Source organism: Bos indicus, chromosome 8 (assembly GCF_029378745.1).
Source record: "Bos indicus isolate NIAB-ARS_2022 breed Sahiwal x Tharparkar chromosome 8, NIAB-ARS_B.indTharparkar_mat_pri_1.0, whole genome shotgun sequence".
In the NCBI taxonomy this organism is placed as follows: domain Eukaryota; kingdom Metazoa; phylum Chordata; class Mammalia; order Artiodactyla; family Bovidae; genus Bos; species Bos indicus.
In genome coordinates, this window is record NC_091767.1 from 47,931,901 (window position 1) to 47,952,250 (window position 20,350).

Genomic DNA, 20,350 nt, shown 5'->3' on the forward strand with positions numbered 1-20,350 from the left:
TTCAGTTCAGTTCAGTCACTCAGTGGTGTCTAACTCTTTGCAACGCCATGGACTGCAGCACACTAGGCCTCCTTGTCCATCACCAACTCCTGGATGGAGCTTGCTCAAACTCATGTCCATTGAGTCAGTGATGCCATCCAACCATCTCATCCTCTGTCATCCCGTTCTCCTCCTGCCTTCAATCTTTCCCAACATCAGGGTCTTTTCAAATGAGTCAGTTCTTCTCATCAGGTGGCCATAGTAATGGAGTTTCAGCTTCAGCATCAGTCCTTTTAATAAACATTCAGGACTGATTTCCTTTAGGAAGGACTGGTTGGATCTCCTTGCAGTCCAAGGGACTCTCAAGAGTCTTCTCCAAAACCACAGTTGAAGAGCATCAATTCTTCTCCGCTCAGCTTTCTTTATGGTCCAGCTCTCACATCCATACATGACTACTGGAAAAACCAAAGCTTTGACCAGACGGACATCTGTTGGCAAAGTAATGTCTCTGCTTTTTAATACACTTTCTAGGTTGGTCATAACTTTTCTTCCAAAGAGCAACGTCTTTTAATGTCATGGCTATAGTCACCATCTGCAGTGATTTTGGAGCCCCCCATAATAAAGTCTGTCACTGTTTCTATTGTTTCCCCACCTATTTGCCATGAAGTGATGGGACTGGATGCCATGATCTTCCTTAATGTTGAGTTTTAAGTCAGCTTTTTCACTTCTTCTTTTACCTTTATTGAGAGGCTGTTTAGTTCCTCTTCACTTTCTGCCATAAGGGTGGTGTCATCTGCATATCTGAGGTTATTGATATTTCTCTCTGCAATCTTGATTCCAGCTTGTGCTTCATCTAGCCCGGCATTTTGCATAATATACTCTGCATGCTGCTGCTGCTTCAGTCGTGTCCAACTCTGTGCGACCCCATAGACAGCAGCCACCAGGCTCCCCCATCCCTGGGATTCTCCAGCTAAGAATACTGGAGTGGCTTGCCATTTCCTTCTCCAATGCATGAAAGTGAAAAGTGAAAATGAAGTCGCTCAGTTGTGTCCGACTCTTCGCGACCCCATGGACTGCAGCCTACCAGGCTCCTCCATCCATGGGATTTTCCAGGCAAGAGTCCTGGCGTGGGGTGCCATTGCATAGAAGTTAAATAAGCAGGGTGATACTATACAGCCTTGACATATTCCTTTCCCAATTTGGAACCAGTCGTTGTTCCATTTTCCATTCTAACTATTGCTTCTTGACCTGCATACACATTTCTCAGGAGGCAAGTAATGTGGTCTGGTATTCCCATCTCTTTCAGAATTTTCCATAGTTTGTTGTGATCCACACAGTCAAAGGCTTTGGCATAGTCAATAAAGCAGAAATAGATGTTTTTCTGGAATCCTCTTGCTTTTTCTATGATCCAGTGGATGTTGGCAATTTGATCTCTGGTTCCCCTGCCTTTTCTAAATCCAGCTTGGATATTTGGAAGTTCACAATTCATGTACTGTTGAAGCCTGGCTTGGAAAATTTTGAGCATTATTTTACTAGTGTGTGAGATGAGTGCAACTGTGCGGTAGTTTGAGCATTCTTTGGCATTGTCTTTCTTTGAGAATGGAATGAAAACTGACCTTTTCCAGTCCTGTGGCTACTGCTGAGTTTTCCAAATTTGCTGGCCAATTGAGTGCAGCACTTTAACAGCATCATCTTTTAGGATTTGAAGTAGCTCTGCTGGAATTCCATCACCTCCACTAGTTTTGTTCATAGTGATACTTCCTAAGGCCTACTTGACTTAACACTGCAGGATGTCTGGCTTTAGGTGAGTGATCACACCCTTGTTGTTATCTTGGTAATATAACTTATTTTTAACCATGCTATCACTTAATAGCCTGTGAATTCACTTAATGAGAAAGTCTATACTATCTTTTTAAATACTGAAATTTTGTTTTAAAAAATAGCAGGCATTCAAATATCATGTTTAAGATGGTTTTAAAAAATAGTGAACTCCGGGAGTTGGTGATGGACAGGGAGGCCTGGCGTGCTGTGATTCATGGGGTCACAAAGAGTCAGACACAACTGAGCGACTGAACTGAACTGAACTGAACATTGCTAGAGCACTTCCTACCTGGTCCTGTTCTAAACACCTTACATGTGTTAACTCACCTAACACATTTAATACAACAAATCTATGAATAGGTGCAATTATCCCCATTTTACACACCAGAAACTGAGGACTAGAAAAGTTAATTAGCTAGTTTACAGAGAACCAGGACTTGAACCTAAGAATGTTGACTAACAATTACACTAAGGTGTCTTCCAAAACACTTGTGAGACAGTAATTTCAAAGAATCCATTCTGCAAGGGTATAACCAGAACTGTGTTGAGTCTGAAAGGGCACTTTAGTATTCTCAGAACTTCTTCATGTAGAAGTCTACCAGACTATATATAATTCTTTCTAATCTAAGAGAACCTGACACAAACGCAAAAAGGCAGTCCTTTTTACTTTCTATATTCTTTATATTAAGCATTTAGTTTTTGAATAAAAGAATAAGTTTTAAATGAAACCTGACTCCAATTTTGTCAAATGAAACAGAAGGGGGCCAGGAGGGAGAAAAAGAGAAAGAATGGAAGAAGGGAGGGAGGGGGGAAAAGCGAAAGAAGCCTTGTCATTTAATGTTCTTACTGCAACAGCTGTGGATAAATAAGAAACATGATGTTCACTACTTCCCCTCCTTAACAACTGTAGCATCTCAGAGTCACCTGACTTCATTCAATACTCTTACAATTAATCCCCCTCATCCCCTGCCAAAACAACAAAAAAGGGTACCTCTAAACTGCTCTAAACTACAGCAAATCCACTAAACACAAAATGTGACCAATTAAAGAAGCCACAAATAAGTGTTCCCAGGACCCAAACGACCTGGAAATTAATGGGGACAGAAAGGGAATCTAATCAGGAATTGATGCTGATTTTACATGGGGCAAAGAACATTCTGAGAGTCAGTGTGTCTGTCAAAAGCACTTGGTTTGTGGAGTTTGATTTCTGACCAAAAGTAATTATTTAGATGAAGCTTAAGCTCCATAACAAAGGGAAAACAACATGATTCAAGGTGCTATTGAAGAAACTGCTGCATGTGCCAAGCAGCAGAACAAAATAATGGATACATCCTGCTGGAACAAATGAGAAAGTATGACAAAGACCCCTTTATGATCATCCATTAACAAAGAAAGGACTAAACTAGATATTTTTGAGTGCCAGGCTCACCAGGGTGAGAGGGGAATCAGACTATAATCTCCTCTGAAAGAGAGTGGGACTCTTTTATTTGAAGCTGCAATCATCTGAAACTTTATTGTTTCAGGGTGAGAAAGGCTGTTATTACTTAACAGGCTGGAGGCCCCTTTCGTGGGAGATAATGTCTCCAGATGTACCCACAACAACAACAAAGGCACTGAGAGGCTCAATGAAATCACCATCCCACTTGGAAAAAATTTTGTCTTCACACTCACAAAATGGTATCCTAACATGAAATTTCACATGGTGTTAATCACAAACTGACACGATCAATAAATCAGAAATAATCATGATGTGTTTTCCCTATAAATCTTCTCAACAACAATATATATTTTTTCTAAATATTCTGAGCCCATTAGCTCTATTTTACTGAAAAACATGAAAATACATAGTAATAAATACAATCACTGTTTTCCTAAATTATAAATTATTGCAACTATATTTAAGAGTAAATTTACAAGAAAATAATCATATATGCAGATTATAATCTCTATTATGATTTTACAATATATAAGACAAATACATTGCTTTAGGATTTCACTTTACATTTACGAGTTTAGTTTAGGATTGGTATTATAAATTAATTACTTTAAAATATATTAATTGCTAGTTATAGCTTTCAATAATTCATGGGAAAAAATGACATTTCACTCATTCAATAAACAATTGTGAGCTCTTGCTGTCATTAGAGAATTGTGGTAGAACTATGGGTGAAAAGACAAAAGATATACAGCATCCCCAAGAAATGCAATTCCTAAATTCAATTTTATTTATTTACTTTTAAAAATTATCCCAAGTATTTATTTTAAGAGTATTTGCACAAGTGAAACAGTATAAAATTTTGAACACTATTATACATAGAGTCCTAAATCCAATTTTTAAATCCCTTGCTTGAAGGAAGAGTGAAATTGACCAAGGAAATATTGTAAAATACTGTGAGAGGTACTCAGGCTGTTCAATCCAAAAGGTTGTTTGCATTGGTTTGAGTCTGATGTCCCCAAAACAGAGACCTAATAGAGGAAAGAGGATGAAGAGTTTCCCCCAGTCTTTCACGCTTTACTCAAGGTGAGCATTAGGTGTCACTTTAAAATTTTTACTACAGCCTGAAGTTTCTACTTAATACACTGTTCATTTGTTTATATCACCTGTCATTTTTAAAAGGACTGTATTTCTAGTGGAAAGCGCACAGAATACAGAAGGAACACACCAAGATTTTAAGAGTTATTACAGACTGTGTTAAACCTCTAAATGCAGAAAATCCATAATGAACAATAATCCAAGTCATTCATATCAAATTTGGAAATACACTTTAAAAAGGTTCTGAAGCATAACTTTTGGTATTTAGATGTTCCTTGGAAGAATTATCTCATGAGTATTTATTTCCTGGATGATTAAAAAACTTAGTAGCCCAAAAAGCTTGGTAGTACTTAATTAAAAATAAAATCATGCAATTAAAAATCTGCACAGGGGATTTAGGCAAAATTTAAAGTAGATAATGAAAGAAATTATTAAAAATATGAAAAAATCATATCAACCTAAAGATCTGTAAATGCTGAGAAAAAAGGGAAGTATTTTAAAACCTAGTACTTCTGTCAAATTCTCGGTTGTCCTCACACACACACACACACAATCTTAAAAATTTGCTGTTATTTAAAATAAAATTCTTTTCTTGTACAAAAAGAGTATACCCTCAAACAGAAACTGCGGGAGGGGCTTATGCAGTTGGTAAGAGAATTCAATTAATTTATTTAGTTATAAATTAAAATAATCTCAGAAAGTAATTAATATATTTTGAAATTTCAATAACATTCAGTTCAGTTCAGTTCAGTCACTCAGTCATGTCCAACTCTTTGCGACCCCATGAATTGCAGCATGCCAGGCCTCCCTGTCCAGGAGATCATAGTTTTGGGTTTATATGATTTATTAAAAAGGTGCATGATGTTAAGAAAATTGAAATATCCCCCTATAAAATTTTCAAACATTGTGCTATTTCATCCATGACACCTTCTCAGGATTCCACAATAAGCTCCCTGCTTGTTCTTCCCTGTACTCTGTTTAAAACTCTTACTGAATCACCTTGCTTTTATCTTATGTTTCAATTGATGTAAGTACATATCACTCTCCTGCAGTTGACCAGAAGCCCCATAAGAGCAGGTACAACATCTTACTTTTCTTGGCATTCTCATGGGAACTTACACACAGTAGGAACTCAGTTAAGTGCTTACTGAACTTAGAACTTAAAAGTTTTCCTCTCTCTCTTTCTCTCTCTCTCATACACACACACACACACACACAGATTGGAATTTCCCATTGACTCCTTTTTCAACATCCCTGAAGCTCTGGGAAATCTGTCTAATCTCTGTATTAGTTGCCCTAATTTGAAGAAAGCTGAGAACATTTCAAGCAAAAAAGCCAGCACATTAATTTTTATAAAATGTAACCCTAATATGCAACCCAGTGGGTGACTAAAAGGTATTATTAACAAATGCAAATGGGAATTCTAAAGATAAAGAGCAGCCAACTATCTAGACAAGCTCAACCTTTCACAATATTTTGTAAGTTTTAACCACACACTATAAAATGCAGTAGGTACTTAGGAAAAAGGAAATGTTCCATTTCACTTTATATTGTTATGCTGACAGCAAGTAAGCTTTTATCAGAGGAAACGTCTTCTCAATACAGAGATAGCAGCAATTTAATTGAAAATTCCTTCTTTAAAAAGGTTGAGTTTTCGTTTTCTTTCTGCTGCTGAGCTGTTAATACAGAAGACCAACTGCCTACCACAAGTGCTCATCACTCAGTGGTTGAGTACGGTTGCCCCATAGTCAGCAAAATCATCCAGCCCCTCCAAGCCAATGCTGAGGGAGCCCAAAGCCCACTGCTATGCCACACATACTGGCCCCATCACATGTCCATGTGTGCTAAGTCGCTTCAGTCGGGTCTGACTCTGGGCAGCCTTATGAACTGTAGCCCACCAGGCTCCTCTTTCCATGGAATTCTCCAGACAAGAATGCTGGAGTGGGTTGCCATGCCCTCCTCCAAGTGATCTTCCCCACCCAGGGATCAAACATGAGTCTCTTACGTCTCCTGCATTCGCAGGTGTGTTCTTAATCACTAGCACCACTTGGGAGCCCTTAGCCCCAACATACTAAACTCCTAATGAAAATGCAGCACTTTTGACTCATTTAAGCTCTCCTAAATCCTGCTTACACTTGATATGAAAGCTTATTTTTGAGTGGAAAATTCAGGCTTGTAGGAACAGTCGAGAAGCTGGCATGATCTCCTCAAGCATATCTTTCTTGGAGCAAGTACATAACTCTTGAAACAGTATCCAAGCTAAAGGTCAGTTTTACAAGTGAGTCTACTTTCCAGCAGTTTCAGTACAACTGGCCAAAACCTGGTTAAGGAAACTTTTCCTTTTATTAATATCTTAGTACGTCTTTGTAACACATTGACTGGTATGCTCAGTCACAGAAAAAAGTAAAAGTAAACACGCCAGGAAAGAGAGGTGTTCATAAATTATCATGAAAACAAATGACAATTTTGTTTATAATTACTAGTAATACGGGGAATGACCCTGATGCTGGAAAAGAAGAAGAGGGCGACAGAGGATGAGATGGCTGGATAGCATCACCGATGCAATGGACATGAACTTGGGCAAACTCCCGGAGATGGTGATGGACAGGGAGGCCTGGCGTCCTGCAGTCCATGGGGTCGCAGAGAGTTGGACATGACTGAGCAACTGAAGAACAACGAATCATGACCTAATAAAATTCTTAACTATCTTCTAATGGCTTTGAGCTTTCAATTAATAGTTCTAACTTCCAATCTCCTATTTATAGGAAAAGGACAAAAAATAATAATATCAAGGTGATTTTCAGGTTTGGGCTCTGCGTGGGAAAAGTAGGATGTTCCACCCAGTTTTGTTTTAGATTCAGGTTATGTCACTGATAAACAATGAGCTCAATACCTCAATCATATAAAAACTATTCAGTAAGAAACAAACTTAGCAAAGCTGACTTTTAGGATCTTTAATTTCACAAACTGTCAAATTTTAAGTGCTATCAATATTCTCATATAAAGATTTTCAAATGCAAAGAACAAAGCAAAGGAAGTTTCAGAAGGGGGAATTCTCTTATACATAGTTTAGCGGAATATACTTTATTTCATGGTTTCTTATCAGAGCACACAAGATAAAATACCCTTTTCTACAACAAACACTGTGAAGGAATTCAGCATAAATGCTAGGTCTATTCCTACAACTATTTGAGAGAAAACAGACAGAAGGTGGGAAAAAATTAAGTTCACTTTCATTCAGAGATCTGCTTGGTTTTATGTGAGCAGAATCTAAAAGAACTGAATACTCTGAGATGTCTAAACAAGAGCCTTCACTCTGTCACATTCACATTCTCCCTTCCTGCCCAGCACTTGCCACAGCCCTTCTGTCTTTTTCCTTCAACTCTCAAAATCAGGATGAGTCACTATCACCTGGTACATTCCCAAGAAATAAGACACTGTGCACAGTTAATTTACCTGCACTGGTTCCTGTTCATTTTGCTAATTACCCAAATCAATGCTCAGAAGCAGAAGAGGAATGCACTAAACCTTAATGATAAATAGCTTCCTATGAAGTAAAAGGATAAGGGACTGAGACTCTTTAATGCTATTCTTTCTCCACTTGGTCAGTTTAGACACATACGATGAATGATATACTCAAAAGTTAACCTACTATGTAAATATCAAAAGACACTTGCCTTCTACTTTGGCATCCTATATTGCTCACATCTCTCCCCTCAAAGGGAAATAACTCTCTATTTAATACATTTCAAATGTATAGCCCTAAAAAGACTAAATTTACTTTAAAAAATGTTTTGCCACAAGCATTTGCATTGGAACAATTATTATTTAAAGTTAGAAGACATTTTTTTCCCTGTTTAGAAATTTACTTTTCATTTAAGCTATACTCTCTTTGTTAGAAAACTGTAGTCAAGAAACAGTAAATCCCTGGAAAGGAAAAATTAACTACAAATACCAAGAATTTGCTTACATGGAAAACAAGAAAACAATATATGCTTATGGGGCCTATACTTAAGGATTTTAGATTAGCTCATTAGTTACAATTTCATGTCTATATCCTTGGCAAATTCTATTGGAATCTCTTGTTAAAATATGAATCTCTCAAAACAAAGAGTATTTATACTATCTAATGCCCAAAGTAAACCCAGTGAACACTTTCCCACTCTAAAGCTAAGTTGAGTGGCCCTTTAAGAAATAGTTTAATTCATTATTTCACTCCTCTCATTTATGCAAAACATAGGAGGCAGATGTCTGATTTGTCTGCCACCAAATATACTCATTAATCCTGTCTTTTTTCAAATCTGTTAGTCTATCCATGAAAAGCAAGGCTTGACCCTAAAGCCAAGATGGCTGATAGAGTGAAAAGGCTGGAGAATTATCCCGGGAAACAAAAGAGAAGCAAAGGGAGCAAAAAATACAGATTTACACACCAAGGCGGAAGAAAGGGTGACAAGTGAGGAATACCGAACATTCCTCGCCCAATCAAAAATAAAATTTAAAAAAAAAGCAAAGTACATAGGCCTCTGGTTGGCAGTAAAAAAAAAAAAAAAAACTAAACTAAAGGATAAAACTAGAGGATGACTGTTTTTCAACTTGGAAAATTGAAGACAGAATGAGAGTGTCATTTTACCTACCAGTCCTCCGCTCCTCACTTCTGTTTCCTTTCTTCTGCTTATTATTTCTCAGATTCCTCTTTCTCCTTAATTCTTTCTCCTGAAAAGCTGTTCTCTTTTCTTCTCCCTCTCAAGTCTTTAGACCATCCCCCTTCACTCTTGTGGAGAGACTCCCAACCTGCTGACAGTGAAGGATGGCCCTGCAGAGGCACACAATGGCAGGCGCAGGCATGTCATCAGCCTTGCAGCTGGCCTTTGAAAAAAAGAACCAAAGCCTAAGCCTGACCTGAGGGAGGACGATTTAATTAAGATCACAGCAAAGGGCAGAGCTGCCTGTGGGCTGCAGGGACAAAGATTTAAGATGCTCTTCCAGAAGAAAAATGCAAGAAAGTCGTGGTGGTAGAACATTGAAAGGTGGGACAAAAAGAAAAGACAATACAGATGTGTTTGAAAAATAAGCATAACTGTACCAAAAGTTTATAATCCAGTGATATACAGACATCAAAATGCAATGTCAGTAGGAAGCATGTAACAAGTATGTTTTGACATGCCTTTCAAACTAAGAAATATTCCAGATGAATAATGCGATGACCAGACTGAAGAGATCCAGGCTACTCAATTCAGCAACAAAGCAAATTTTCTATTAACGATAGGGCTAGGACCATAATCCAAATGTGTAATTTTTTTACCTATACAACATAGTCTATTTTTAACACAGTATATCTAAGAGAAAAGCCTTTTCAAACAGGGAATGTGTACGGGCTTGGGCATCGCTTATGAGACAGATTTTGTGAAGATTAGGACCCAGTAATACAAAAAATATACATGATCTCTACCTTAGAGAAGCTCAGAGTCTAGTGTTGGAGGTGAGGAGTGAAGGAGCTCATAGTCTAGTGCTGGAGGTCGGGGGGTGGGGGCAAAGGAGCTCAAAGTCTAGTGTTGGAGGTGGGGGTCGGGGCTAACACAGGTAAACAAGTAATAATAATACACATTGAAGCAAAGACACTGGGCTGGTGTGTCTAAAGAGGTGATAGCTTGATTTTATTTAATTCCAAACTCACTTACCCAAATGTATACCATCAGACTACTACTAATAGCTTCCTTTGTATGTGTGAATAAAATTTACCACTGAATTTTGCCCCTAAAATGACAACACATTGTCCAGCAATAACCAACATAGGGAGAAAACAACAAACTCATGAGGTCTTTCATTATTCTCTGACAGGCTGCCTGGTGGGTGTCATCCACAGGTGAGTTCCTGGCCAAAATATTAATACAAAGGAATTACAGTCCCTGTCCTCCTAGGGCTTGTGAAAACTAGGCCTACTATAGGGACCATATTACACCTCCTCCACAGTCTCTCTGACATTCGTCAAATTCAAGAGTACCAGAGAGTCAAAAGGTAGGACCTCCACTGAACAAGCAATTACTCAGAGCTAGAGCAGAGACTAGACTCTGCATGGCTGAACAGGGACAGAATACAGCCAGCAGAAGGAGGCAAACAGGGGCTGAGTGATGAGCTCACATGCCACACACACAGTTTGGGAACAAGAAGAAATACTTTAAGGCTAAGCCCAAGCTCAGATGACATGGCAACCAGGCAGCTGGGGAAAGTTATCCAAGAACTGACCATATATTGTGAAGTGTGGCCATATCCTAAGGGCAGTATCTAAATCAGCAGGCACTTGGGAAAACAGCAACGAACATCCATCGAAAGATGTCATTAATCATGTAGAGAAGATGATTCATCTCTCATTTGGCCTTTTCTCCTATACCTTCAAACACAGCCCACTGCCTACCAAATTGCTAGCTTCTCAGCATTACTGCGGAGAAGGCAATGGCACCCCACTCCAGTACTCTTGCTTGGAAAATCCCATGGACAGAGGAGCCTGGTAGGCTACAGACCATGGGGTCGCTAAGAGTCGGACACAACTGAGCAACTTCACTTTCACCTTTCACTTTCATGCATTGGAGAAGGAAATGGCAACCCACTCCAGTGTTCCTGCCTGGAGAATCCCAGGGATGGCGGAGTCTGGCGGGCTGGCGTCTATGGGGTCGCACAGAGTCGGACACGACTGAAGCGACTTAACAGCAGCAGCAGCAGCAGCAGCATTACTGGCACTTCATTCTATGACATTGGATGGTTAGGGGATGGCTATGACTAAGCACCTATTAAACAATTAAAGCCATATCTTTTGCATTAATGAAGTATAATATTTTTTAAATCCTATGTATGTATGTTCAGTTGTGTCTGACTCTTTGCGGCCCCATGGACTGTAGCCCACCAGGCTCCTCTGTCCATGGGATTCTCCAGGCAAGAGGACTTGCCATGCCCTCCTCCAGGGGATCCTCCCAACCCAGGGATAGGTCTCTTGCATTGCAGGCAGATTCTTTTACCACTGAGCCACCAGGGAAGCAAAAACGATGTTATATGTGTGGGGTTTTTTTTTTTAGCCACATTTTTTTTAATGACTCATTTTTTTCATTCCTTCTGAAACAGGAATCAGGCATGTGTCCTTATGCTACACTTAATTTTTCCAATCCCTCAAATATTAAAATGAACTTTCTAACTTCGATGTGTGTTTAAAAAAAAAAAAGCTCATTTATTCTTCAGGAAAATGAGTCACTATAAACAGAGACCATTATGATAAGAGAAGGCTTGTAGTCTTAAGTTACAAACCAGTAATTAGGCAAGAGCCCCCAAATCAATAATAATTTTATTCTTCAGAGACACTTAGTATTCAGACATGACTAGGACATCTAGTTTGTGGAGAATATGCCTATATTTGAATACTTACATCAAACTCAGAGTCAATGAGGACAATTCTTTTCTTGGTTGCTCCATATGGATTGTCTCAAACTGCAACCTTTTCAGGCAACAACAATGTTGCTTCCAGCCACACTTCTAAATGCAATGTTAAAGTCAAAAGGAGCCTGGCGGGCTACAGTCCATGGGGTCGCAAAGAGTTGGACACGACTGAGCGAGTAAGCACAGCAAAGCTAAGATCACCACAAGCTCTCCTAGGCAAATTTTTCATAATATAAAATCTCATCAAATGCTGCCAAGTTTTTATTTATAGTCCAAATGAAGATGAAGCACTGATAAATGTAAAAGATTAATCACTTGTCATCGTGTAATGAAAAGAAATATCTTGTTATAAGCCTGATTAGTCTAATAATAATTTCAGAGCAGATTTGCCTACTAGATCAAGGACTCATTTATTGGGAGATAGGAATTCTATGCTTCAGGTCATACACAGCTTCGAGTCTGTTTCACTTTTTGTAAAGAGACATTTTAATAAAGACCCTATGCCTCACACATCTTTGTATCATTGACAGCAACTTGCCAGTGCCTTGAACATCTTAGGAATGTAATCAGACATTTGCTGAACATAGTTTCTAACAAGCAGCATTAAAGTCTTCTCAAAGCAAGTACAGGGAAAACCAAAGAACACGCAAACCTGTTTCTAACATGTTTTTATCATATGATTCAAACACAAAGCTGAATAATGTTCCCAGGAACTTGCTTCTTTTTAAAAATGTGCACTTCAACAATACTTTAAGTTGGTATACTATTTATGGAAAATGCAAGTAAAGTTAACATACTTTTACACTTAGTTCCTTATTTGACAAATTTATTACAAGTTAGCTTCACCCCCTCTGTGCACCATACCACATCTAGATTCTCGCAAATGAAACAGAAGGTATAGTGTCTGCCTTAAACTTGGGTGCAATGGGTTCCTAAGCCCAAATCCAAGTTATTTCACTATTAAAACATTAAAATAACTAAGTTCTAACAAAACCAAACAGGAGCATAATAGAATATATTGGAGAAAAAGAAAAAAATGCTGGCTGAAAATAGGGACAAAGGGGTTCTTGTCCCCACTCAGCCATTAATTTACTACATGACCTTACCTAATTAGTTAGCCTCTGTGGGTCTCAACTTCCTCATTTTAATATTATTTTTGAAGCCCATTAAACTGCATGTCAAGACTCAGCATGTAACTGTCCTGAGAACTGATTCATAGTCATGCCACCCTTCCCCCTAAAAAGTCACATGTAACATGGCAGTTTTAAATAGCTGAGTATGGATTTCTATCAAAGGCAATTTATTAAAATGTCAGATGAGCTTAAGTCTATTTCAAGTGGAGAATTAAGGCACATATATTAAAGCAAGTACTGTTTACAGATTCAAGTTTCACCTAGACAGCAGCTGTTGCTATTGAGAGCACAGTCTTTAACAGGGTAGTTGAAAATTATACCTCTTTACAAATGGAGAAAACTATTAAGGGTGATTTTCATGGTCTCAGAAACACAGATGCACAGCTTTTTGTTAGGATCAAGAAAAGGAGAAAAACAAGCCTAGGTTGGGAGGCAGGGAGGAGAGCACGGAAGTTACAGTACACACCCAGACAAGCCCCTCTCATCTGATGTACTGTACTAGACAGCCTTTACTTCTAATTAGCGTTCACAACCCAAACGCAATGAAAAGATTTCCTATGGCTGAGATGAAGATGGTGGGAACAGTGAGCTTCACCATATGACAACAGCTGAAGACTTACACTCAAGATGGGATTCAGATCCCTCAGGAAAGGGCCAATAAAATAGACATCTGTGACTGAGACCAATTACACTAAGATATAAACTGTATCTATTTACAGCTGTTAAAAAAAAGAACACATTTTGAGAGTACCAAACAGCACTAGCTTATATGGTAAGTAAGTAAAGTCGCTCAGTCGTCTCCGACTCTTTGCGACCCCATGAATTGTAGTCTACCAGGATTCTCCGTCCATTGGATTTTCCAGGCAAGAGTACTGGAGTGGGTTGCCATTTCCTTCTCCAGGGGATCTTCCCGACCCAGGGATCGAACCCCGGTCTCCCGCGTTGTAGGCAGACGCTTTACCGTCTGAGCCACCAGGGATCATATATATAGCAAATTAAATCAAAGTTAATCCTTAAAGAATTCCATAAAGTCATTTTACAGATGAAGAAACAATTATGTGAAGAATCAGGGGACTTGCCCAATAAACAAATGGTTAACTGTAAGAGCCTTGTTTTCAACTAAAATCTGACTTCTCCAATCTTTATATTTCAAAATGGTACTTTAACATCAGTTTCCAGCCCCTACTATTTTGTCTGATTTGGCAAATTTTATTTTTTCACTAAATTGCTTCCCCCTCGCATTCCCGTTTGGATCCTCCTCTGGGTTCCTAAAGCATTCTATGCATAATTCTCCACTTACTGGGCCTTCTAATTGTTCACTTCCTTTTGCCCCTGAATAGACTCATTTCTTCAACAGCAGAGATTGTTTTATCTTTCTTTATAGATGGAGGCCACCACAGACTATCTTCGCTCCTGGTGACCTCTCAAATTTCAACCATTTCATCTAACTCCCTCTCTCTACCAAAAAGAACACTCCACCAAGAGAGTGGGCAATCAGATTGCTTCCAGACAGCCTGACACACAATAGGTGGTTAACAGTTGTTAGCTGAAGGGATGGTGGGTGGGTGGATGGAGGATGATGCAATACTTATAAGTATTTTACAGCACTTTACAGATATGCATTTACATACATACAGCATCTCCTGTGAGTCTAAAACTGTTAATTTGATAATGAAAATTTAAGTTTTCTTACCCGACATCTGGTTCATCATTCTCAATTGCAGAAACCTGCCCAGAGGCACCTAGCTAGTAAGTAGTAACTTTTCAACTTCAGAAATTGCCCACAAGCCTACCTCACTCTCTTGCTTTGTTTCCTTTTCATTTCAAACATAGCTGAGAACAGGCTTGATTATGTCTATTGGAACATGAATAAGGTGTTGTCCCATTCGGGTTTCCTGTTGTGAAATCTGAGACTTTTGAAAATGTGAAGGGTTGGTTACCAGCCAGATCAAGAAAAGAGACTTTACTCAGACAATTAGCTGTGACAAAGGAAATCTAAACAAGTACCATGTAAGAATTTATTGATTCAAATCTCCTGTCCACGTACACAGTGCCCAGTCCTCAGCCTGCTTGCTCATTCACAGACTGTTAATGAGTCTGTGACTGTTAATGAGGTGGTGACTCAGAACTCACTTTTAACATTACTTTTCTGGGCCTCTCAACACATTAAGGTAAAACAGCATCAAGTGGACTGAACTGAAAAAACTACAAGACTTTAAGTTACACACACACACACTCATCCTGTAGAGTTGAGAGGTGTGATTTTAGGATAAAGCACCAGAAGGCGCTACCCAACCTTTACTACAAAAGTGAGTGAGTGAGTGTTGTGTCCGACTGTTTGCGACCCCATGGACTATACAGTCCATGAAGGTAAGCCCTTACTAAGCGAAGCCCATACTAAGCAGAAGAAATGCGCTATCTTCTATTTCGCCCAGAAATGCAAATTCTTTTGGAACTTTGAGTAGCTAATCAAAGACACAACCAAAGTGTGATGCCCGACCAATTCTGAAAATAGCAAGCTTCCTTCAAGGGTCAAACAAACATTAATAGCTTCATTCTAGCCAACCAAAGAACCATAAGGCTAACATTTAAAATGTACTGGTTTTTAAAACAGAGATGTTTCCAACAGGTAAGCAGGCTGTTTTGAGGATTCAGTCCTCCTTCAGCTCAGGTGAAACTTCCCTTCATCCCCCTTCCTCTGAATCATTCTCACTTTGTTCTGGGAAGAGCTACAAAAGGTAGCATCTGCACACTCTCAACACATGAAATTATGCAATATCGCATCACAATCACACTTAAAGAAGGGGAGTGAATACAAACCAGTGAGTGGCTCCTGTGCAGAATGAAAGTTCTTAAAATTATGAAGCACTCTATTCGTAACCCCTAGTGCTGATGAAAGGAGACATATATCAAAGTCTGTTTTCCTAACCTAATGCGGAGAATTTAAGTGAGTGGCTTCCGCTCCACGGGAAATCTGGTGACACAAATCAACCCTCAGCAAAGAGCATCCAGGGACGTCAGAGCCTTAGTTTTATTGCAAGGAGTGCAGCAATCAGCATTAACTGCAGCACTCAGGGGTCCTCGCAGAACCAGATCCCCTTCTTTTGCCAAGACCTCCCAACTTTGCACTGGAAAGCTAGAAGTGGAGGATCCAGTGCTAAGCCTTTCCCCAGCTCTAAAGAAAGCTGCACGAGATCTTAAAGAATCGCCCCACCTTAACTAACAGAAACTGGGGTGGGGGACAACGGGGGTGGGAACCAACCCAGCGGAATAGAGACAAAGATCACCCCAAACGCGTACGCGCGCGCGCACTGAAGCCGAAAGTCTGCAATGCACATTCCACCAATCTTTCACTGTAGTCTGCTTCCTGTGGGGTTTATTCCCCCAATCCAGCCCTTTCCAAAAAGTTTAAGGCTGTTCCCACCGACTTTCAAAGGTCCATTGTTTCCTTCCCCGTAAAAGTAATGAAAAGAGAGAGGGAGAAAAAGAAATCAAGACTCGGTTCCCAAAGACCCTTTCTTATGGAGAGGACTTACTCTGGAGAGCCTTGTTACTCCTAATCCAAAGAGGGGAAAGGCGGTGCGCGGGGGCAGGGCGGGAGGGTGCTGTTGGGGGGCGGGAGGATGTTTGCCGCTTCAATAGAAAGGCCCAGATGCGACTATTGGGAGCCAGGAAGGACCGGAGGACCACCGTCCGCGTCCTCGCAGTGGCCCCCAGCGGGGAGCAAGGGAGACCAGGCAGGGAGAGGGGGCTGGTGACCCAGTTGCTTCTTACCTTCCCCTCCCCCGCTTAGCGTTGGCTAATTCAGGTGCCTACACAGCAGTCCAAAGAGACTGAGCAGAGCTCCTGGCGTCCCCGGGTCCGGATCTTCCCTCCATGGCCAGGGAGCCCGTCCAGCCCCGGAGCCCGCTGCCACCGCCGCCGCCGCCGCTGCTGCTTTTACGCAACTGGCAGCCGCAGCCTCTGCCTGGAGGTGAAACACTCTCCTCCCGGGAGTGACGCGCACTTCCCTCCGCCTCCGCCTCCTCCTTCTCCAGTCCCGAGCCTCCGGGGCAAGGGCCTCGGCTCTCTCTCTCTCTCCAGTGCAGCCGCTCCGCTTTCGCCGTCCCTTCCCCTTCGGGAGGAAGAGGAGGAGAATCGTGGCTCCGGCCGGAGCGTCCCAGCAAAAACAGGGAGGGGGCGGCCGCGCGGGGGCAGAGCGGGGTCCCGGGAGTCGGGCTCGTCCCTGGTCGGCGGGCGCCGCGGCTCGCTAAAGTCGCGCTCAGCCTCCGCCGGCCAGACAAGCAGCCCGGCTCTGCGGTGCCGAGGGCTACGGATTGGGCGCGCGGGCGGGCTAGACGAAGAAGGCGGGGGGAGAGGAGGAGCCTGCGGCCGGAGGAGGTGGTGGCCGCGCAGGGATCCGCCCGCTGTTGCAGCTTCGCTCCAGCTGCGGACAGCAGCACTTAGCGCCTCTCGCTGCGGCGCCCAGGAACAGCACCTGACCTCCCGGTAGCCGGTGCAGCCCTCCCAACCAGCGCCCCCCGCTGAGGCACGCATCACCTCCAGGGTTAAGCCTAACCTGAGCCCCCACTGGGTCTCAGCTAAGCTTGACTCTGCACCTCCATTACATCCCCATTGAGCCTGGCAACGGCACCCCGACACTCCCAGCTGAACCCGACACTTAGCCACCCATCACTCCACGGCTGACCTGGACATTTTACCCCTATCACCTCCCGGCTGAGCCTGACTTTGCGGCCCAGCCTCTCAAGGCTGAGCCGGACAGGCTCCTTCATCGCTCCTGGCTGAGCCAAACTGCGCCTAGCATCCCCGAAGGGACTTCCACAACTCCCGAAAATTTTCTGTGCGCTCCGCCACTGCACCAAGGCTGCCCCCACCTGGCCAATCCCTGGCGCTGGTTTCTTAGCCTTTTCGGGAGAACTCAGGACAGCTCCTCCGGCGGCAGAGTGACTTCGGCATCCAGTTCAGTATAAATATACCTACGTCTCCCCCACTCCCCTTGCCTGCACCACTCAGGAGCGGCTGTCGCTTGCGGGAGTGGCGCTGAAAACCACTCTCTGGCCCACCCCAACTACGCTGTACCTCTCTTATGGACACCCATACCAAGGCTGGGATACCCTGAGGCCACAACAGCTGGGGCTGCTCCCATCGAGGAAAGCCTTGGCTCCCGCTGAGGGCGCGGCCAGCGCTTGATCAGTCAGACCCACGAGGTTCCGGGCTAATGACAGCAGTAGGACTGCCAAATCCAGGCTGTCGTCATCCGCCACTTAATTCGGAAGTGGAAGTTTTCCCTCTAGGGAACTCTTTCAGTGGATACTGTACAGATAGGACCGTTCAGTTTTCAGGCTTGCCTTTTTTTTTCTTCCGCCCTTTTAATAAAAACTCAGTCATGTAACTGTGACATCCAGAAGGCGGGAAAGGGAATTCCCAATTTCGAGGGTTTTGGTTCAGAACTTCGATGGAATTAATCTTTCTAAATTTTTTCTGGTAAAATTCCCAAGAGGCACTGAAAATTTTGGATTCCGGGACCTAGCACCACCTACTGAATTAGAGGTGCCAGGAATGTGCAAGTTTGAGAAAAAGTGCTAGAGGGCATCCTGGAATTAAATAAAACCTTGGAAAGATGCCTCTAAAACAGTAACACGGTCTAATGCTGAGACTTTAAAGAAACCACCCAACTTTGATGCCCACGGTCCTTTCTGTCAAAGGGTAAGTGAAAGTCGCTCAGTCAGTCGTGTCGGACTCCCTGGAGTGGGTAGCCATTTCCTTCTCCAGAGGATCTTCCCAACCCAGGAACTGAATCCAGGTCTCCCACATTGCAGGAAGATTCTTTACCAGCTGAGCCACCGCGGAAACCAGAGGGAGGAAGGTTCTTAAAATAAGGCAGATGGTTTCCAAGGAAAAACTGGGGGGAACAAACGACAATTGTAGTTGTCTATGGTTTTTCCAGTAGTCATGTATGCATAGATGTGAGAGTTGGACTATAAAGAAAGCTGAGCGCCAAAGAATTGATGCTTTTGAACTGTGGTGTTGGAGAAGACTCTTGAGAGTCCCTTGTACTGCAAGGAGATCCAACCAGCCCATCCTCAAGGAAATCAGTCCTGAATATTCATTGGAAGGACTGATGCTGAAGCTGAAACTCCAATAATCTGGCCACCTAATGCGATGAGCTGACTCATTTGAAAAGACCCTGATGCTGGGAAAGATTGAAGGCAGGAGGAGTAGGGGAAAACAGAGGATGAGATGGTTGGATAGCATCACCGACTTGATAGACATGAGTTTGAGTAAACTCTGGGAGTTGGTGATGGACAGGGAAGCCTGGCGTGCTGCAGTCCATGGGGGTCGCAAAGAGTCGGACATGACTGAGCAACTGAACTGAACTGAAAAGTAAAATGTCCAGAACCATGCCTTGAAAAGACAGGACAGGAACTGTGTCACCCTGTGTGGTAGGCTAAAAAATGGTCCCCCAAAAAAATCAGATTTAAATTACTAGAACCTAGCAATGTCCCCTTATATAGAAACAGAGTCTATACACAGTAAGGATCCTGAGTTAAAAAGATTATTCTGGGTTTTCAGGGTAAGTCCTAGCTGCAATCACATGTATCCTTACAAAAGGAAGGCAGAGAGGAAGAGGCAATGTGACCAGGAAGGCGGGGATTGGAGTGATGCAGTCAAGGAATGCCAGCAGTAACCAGAATCTGGAAGAGACAAGGAAAGATTCTCCCCTGGAGCCTCCAGAGGGATAGCAGTTCTGCTCTCACCTTGATTTCAGACTTTTCGCCTCCAGGAGCCTCAGAGAATAAACTTCTGTTGTCTTAAGCCCCCACATTTGTAGTAATATATTACAGCAGCCACAGGGAGCAAATATACCCAGCGCCAACTTTACATTAAAATGTCCATTCTCTGAATCTTTATTATGTGCCGAGCACTTTGTTTAAAGTTGGGACATCTCATATAATCCTCCCAATTCTAGAGATGAAGATACTGAGACTCAAAGTTTAAGGAGCCTGCCAAGTTCACACAGCAAGAGCCTATTGGAATAAAGTCAGCCAACAACTCAAAAATCAAAAATAGTTATTAAAAGTTTACATAAACTATTGTAATGAAAGCTTTGGTTTTAAAGAGATCATTTTTCTATAACCTATGTATGCATGCACGCTCAGTTGCTCAGTCGTGTCCAATTCTTTGCGACACTATGGACTGTAGCCCACCAGACTCCTTTGTCCATGGTATTCTCCAGGCAAGAATACTGAAATGGGTTACCATGCTCTCCTCCAGGGGATCTTCCAGATCCAGGGAGCCAACCCGCATCTCTTACATCTCTCCTGCAATTGCAGGCAGGTTCTTTACCACTACTGTCACCTGGGAAGCCCCTCTATAACCTATATATATTGCCAAAACCAAAGAAAATGGATGTTGACAATAGGGGAGGCTGTGCATGTGAAAGAAAGGCAAGGGATATAGG

At 42.0% G+C, this 20,350-nt stretch overlaps 1 protein-coding gene across 2 annotated transcripts in view; it reads right to left on the reverse strand.

Moving 5' to 3' along the window:
• CEMIP2 (cell migration inducing hyaluronidase 2) overlaps positions 1-17,208 on the reverse strand; it is an 81,398-nt gene extending 64,190 nt beyond the window's left edge. For both annotated transcript variants that reach the window (XM_070794653.1, XM_019966058.2), the window contains exon 1: positions 16,663-17,208. The gene's annotated coding sequence lies outside the window, so the exon portion shown is untranslated. The remainder of the gene's footprint in view (positions 1-16,662) is intronic.
• Positions 17,209-20,350: the final 3,142 nt, after the last annotated feature.